The sequence below is a fragment of the Otolemur garnettii genome, unplaced genomic scaffold, assembly GCF_000181295.1.
Source record: "Otolemur garnettii isolate 467f Iridium unplaced genomic scaffold, OtoGar3 scaffold00010, whole genome shotgun sequence".
NCBI lineage: Eukaryota > Metazoa > Chordata > Mammalia > Primates > Galagidae > Otolemur > Otolemur garnettii.
Genome location: NW_003852405.1, coordinates 30361571 through 30366508, shown reverse-complemented (window position 1 = coordinate 30366508; position 4938 = coordinate 30361571). Strand labels below are relative to the sequence as shown.

Sequence of the window (4938 nt, the reverse complement as noted above, 5' to 3'; positions counted from 1 at the left end):
CTGAAAGTTTTCATAAAGGACCCCAAATTGGATTTTGAAAAGCCTCTCTATAACTTGCTATCTCAAAGCCAAGGAACCAAGCCAGAGAAACTCTCTACTATATTTTGCTTATACAATCCAAGAATTTGGGCGAATTTTTCTCCTATGCATCTTTAAAATTTGCCAGGGTCCCCAGTCTGCCAAGCAGTAGCTTTCTTTACTACCTGTAAGGTTGTACCCAGTGACGCCGCTGAGTAGACCCACCATTCTAGGTTGACTGAGACAGCTTTGTAGGCATTTAGTCTATATATAGTTAACTTATTTTTAGTAGTGGGCTGGTCATAACTGATTAAATGAAAATTATTCTCAAATAAGACACTCTAGGTCTGACCTGGGTTATATAATCTTTGTTCAGTTATATCCTGATAAAAAAGGAGTATGATTCCAATTGAATATTGCCATGAAATAATACTATAAGGAAATTGAGTACATGTTTCTGAATTCTGAAAGCTTAGAATCATGCACCATTTTAAAATTTCAGTCTACAAAAGCATAGTCTACTAAATTGAAGCCTAGAAATAGCTTAAGAAGAATTAAAAAAGGCTTCCTCATATACCATGAAAACAGAACATTACAAAGACATCAGTATTCCAAAAAATAACCAGGATTGAATTTCCCTTATCAGTGCATTGAGTCCTATGTAACTGTTGGGCTGGAAATTGAGTTGGGGAATTCTTTATGAAGAAGTCTGTGTCTGGACTAGAGAGAGCCCTAGATGGACTGACTCAGTCTGCTCCTTTGTTTGGAAAGTTGTCTAAGCTACGTCCACTCGGAAGCATATACCCAAGAGTCTATTTGAAGTATTTCCCAGTAGTTCAAAAATATCAATAGTTACTACTTATCTGGGAGAGGACATAAAATGATGGTGAAGGTGGTTTTCCCAGGTAAGTTTTATCCATTGCACTCTGATGTGCTGACCCCGCAGTTTCCCCAAATGTGTAAACTTGACCATATAATTTGTGGTAGTAGGGCAACTGTGTTTATACCTTTCCCTGTGTTTTATACATATCTCAGTAGTTAAAGTACCTGGTCCTTTCCATGAGGCTCTAAGACTGTCTCCTCCTGAAGATACAAACTTTTACTTCTAGTTAATAGCAGAAACTTCAAACAAGCATCAGAGTAAAGCAGAAACTATCTATAGATTGACCAAGGCTAAATGGTGGTAGTTAATTACCTTATTCAATACCATAAAAGGAGAATAAGATTCTCTTCTATAGCATAGCTACATTTCTTTGGAAGGAGGGTAGTTTTATTCTTCAAATAAAAGTACTAGAATATTCAGCGAAAGTAAGGCTTTCTTAAATCCCCTCTCTCACCCATTTCTCTACTTTTTAGGCAGCAGCTGTTAGCAATTTTATGCCTTTACAAATATATACATATTTTTCCTTTGTTTTCTACATAAATAGTAGCACACTATACAGTTTGGTGCTTTCTTTTTGTGCTTTTTATCAGTGTATTTTGAAGATCTTTCATTTCTTTTTAATGGTTACATAATCAATGTACCACAGTTTAACCTTTTCACAGAATTTTTACTACAATTTTTGTGATCTTTTGCTATTACAAAGACTGCTACTGTGAATATCCTTCTTTACACAAGTTATTTCATGCCTGAGGGAGTGTATCTGTATAGACAGCTATGGATTATAGAATTGCTGAATGTAATTACATCTTTAGACGTTTTTAATTGTACAAGGTAAATTTGAAAGTAGTTACTAAAAATAATAGTATTAGAGTCTAACTTTGATACAGGGTTTCCCTGCTCAGGCTGGACAGGGACACCACCCCCACCCCATTTTCTGGGCCTGAGTGAGCTCAGAAATCAGTCTCAGGCCCAGACCCCAATCTCTAGGCACAAACAGGTTCTTCACAGGCTGCATTCCTGGACCCAAAGCAAGGTCATGAAAAAAGCAGCCAGATAGGTATCTCATCTGGGTTGCCCCTTCTAGAGCAGGGAATACACGTCCTACAGCCTCACTCGGGGCAAAGACCCAAGGACTGAGTTCCCTGCACTGTGCCAGTTTTAAAATTATTTTCTGCCTACAGACACCTGGCCAATTGTGACAGACATTTCATCTCCCCCCAAGTCCCTTGCCCGCAGGATAGGAAAAATAGTATATAAATAAACCCCTAGACAGAAGGCCCACATGGGCTTCACTTGGGTCCCCCCTCTTGCAGCCAGAAGCTCTGTTCCCCCTTTTTTGCTTATCAGTCTTTCTAACAGTAAACTCTTCTTTCACCTACTTGGGTGGTCCATGGATTCATTCTTCAACCTCAAGATGGAGGACTCGGCAGAGAGAATTTCCAGCTACAACCTGTAAACCAGAAGAACAGATAAAAAATAAAATAAGGAAAATGATTATTAAAACAAATTTTTTAAAGACAAGAAAGCCCAAAACAGTAATAAAAAAAACATAGAAAACGTGAAATAAATGAAACCCAAAAGTCAGATTATAGAAACTAATATAAACAATAATACATGTGAATGGGCTGATGTTACCCGCGAAAGCTGGACAAAAAGATTAGGCATATACTGATATTTATAAAACATACTAAAACCCAAAAGTATAGAAAGGTTGAAAATAAAAAGTTCTAAGAAAATTCACAAGTGACATCAAAAGAAAGGTGGGAAAATTACATTAATCTTTAACGAAGTTGATTTATAAAGCGCATGCACAACTCACGGAAAATAGGTAACAATTCTAAACTTACACACACTCAATAAAGCACCCGAAAATATAAATGGGAAAATCAACAGAATTACAGGGAGAAATAATGAAATCCACTGCATACACTCAACAATGTCTCTCAATTATTGATAGCCAACATACATCAGTGTCAGGAATCCTTTACCTTGTTACTGAAAGCAATCAATTTTAAAGGGAGAGGGGTCACCGCTATTTTCTAATGAACGCTCAAAAATGAAAGACGAGCGCACAGATGAAAGTAGCTGAAATCCGAATTCTGTGGGAAGCTGTCAAAGGCACATGGATATTTCTTTTTGGAAACTAATTTTCAGTATTTTAACTATTGGCCCTTCCTGACGAAGTGGGGGAGGGTTATGGTAGAGGACCAGACTTAAAATGGACAAGGCAAATGTGGTATGTAAACATTTCATTTACAGTCAGTAAAAAAATACTTATTGAACACTTAACGCGCGGGCAGGCGCTCTATGAATTAACAGCCAGATATTCGGAGTGCAAAGAGCCGCAAGAACAAGTGATTTCAATACTTGCCTCAGTTCGCTTTAAAAAAGGATTTCTTAAAAGCAACTCAGATATTTACATATTATTTAAAACTGTTTTAAACAAATCAAACCGATAAGGGTAAAGAAAATATGGGCCGGGAACTTTGGGCGCAGGCAGCGTGGACACCTATGAGCAGTCGGTGGGGTCCTAGGCAGCTGCGAACCGCGCCAACCTTCAGGCAGGAGTGTGGACAGCTAAGTCCGCGCGCGGAGGGGGCCTGGCGGGCGCTTCTGCGCAGGCGTGGGGCTCCTAAGTCTACCCAGGAACTGGCCGGGTTCTGTCTTTTGGTTCATAGACATGGTGAGTGAAACTTTCGCGCTCTTACCGGGTGGGTCGGGAGCAGACCTGGTAGGGTAGTTCCGAGTCATCGCAGCGTTGAAGTTCAAGTATGGGAGAATGGTACGACGTGGGTCTTGTACGCTTTCTTGATGTCTCCGAGGTTGAACTATTACTCAGCGTTTTTTATAGACCTCGCGGGCACAGTTGGCACTTCTAATTTTATCCAGGCTTCTTCCTGTCGGGCGGGCCTCCCAGGAAGGGGCCCTCCCATTTTTTTAATTCCGCTTAAAGAACTGGGGCCGATTGGCGGCTTTTTCTTAACGTATTTTTTTGATTCTAAAAATTATTTTAAAATCATTAGTGGTATAGTCTTGATGGAAGATGTCACAGATTTAAATGGTATCTGAAGGAAATTCGCTACTTAAGCGTTTTTGGTAATCTTCGTGACCTACTTAGAATAAAGCATTCTCAATCTCCCGGATGTGGATAAGAATTGAGAAAGAGCAGCTTGTGTGTTACCTGGGGACTTGTTGTAAATAGAGACTCAGATTAAAAATGTGGAGCAGATGTAGTTAAAGGGACGCTAACTTGATAATTTGAATAACTTTTGGGGTGCAGATAAGGTGCCTAGGAGCTTGCAAGAATATCCCTGAAGTTGAGGGGTAGAATTTTGGGGGTGAGGGGGGTACTGTTGGCCAGGTGCAATGGTTCACGTCTCTGATTGCAGCACTTTGGGACGCCGAGACCAGAGTATCGCTTGAGGCCAAGGAATTGGGAGACTAGCCTGGGCCAGTCTCTAGAAAAAAAATGTTGAAAGTTCGTTGGGCAGAGCAAGAATTTCACTACCATTTTATGAAGAGCATGTGCTCACTTCGTGTTTCTGTATGACGTTTTGATAATTTTCACAGTATTTTAAACATTTTGATGGTTGTGTCTGTTAATGGTGATCTTTGCTGGTACTACTGTAATTGTTTTTAGGTGCCGTGAGTTACACCTATATTAGACAATGAGCTTAATAAATGTGTATGTTGCAAAAAAAAAAAAAAAAATTGGTTGTGTATGTCTGTAGTCCTAGCCACTGGGGAAGCTGAGGAAGGAGAAATTCAAGGTTACAGTGGGCTGAGATCCTGTCGCTCCGCTTCAACCTGAGTGAGCGAGACATTGTCTCAATGTCTCAAGATAAAACTGGCGGCTCACCCCTGTAATTCCAGCACTCTGGGAGGCCGAGGCGAGCAGACCTCCTGAGGTCGCGAGCGAGTTCAAGAGCGGCCTGAGCCAAGCCCCGTCTCAAAAAATAGCAGGGCGTTGTGGCATGCGCCTCTAGTCCCAGCAACTCTGGAAGTTGAGGCAAGAGACTCGTTTGAGTGGCACCTGT

At 40.5% G+C, this 4938-nt stretch overlaps 1 protein-coding gene and 1 non-coding gene across 2 annotated transcripts in view; both read left to right on the top strand.

Annotated features, from left to right (window-relative positions):
* Window positions 1-4938, top strand: part of RABGGTB (Rab geranylgeranyltransferase beta subunit) — a 21904-nt gene that overhangs the window by 10954 nt on the left and 6012 nt on the right. The window lies entirely within an intron of this gene.
* LOC111723375 lies at window positions 874-1034 on the top strand. Its single transcript, XR_002771935.1, has one exon. It is a non-coding gene; the product is annotated as a U1 spliceosomal RNA (small nuclear RNA).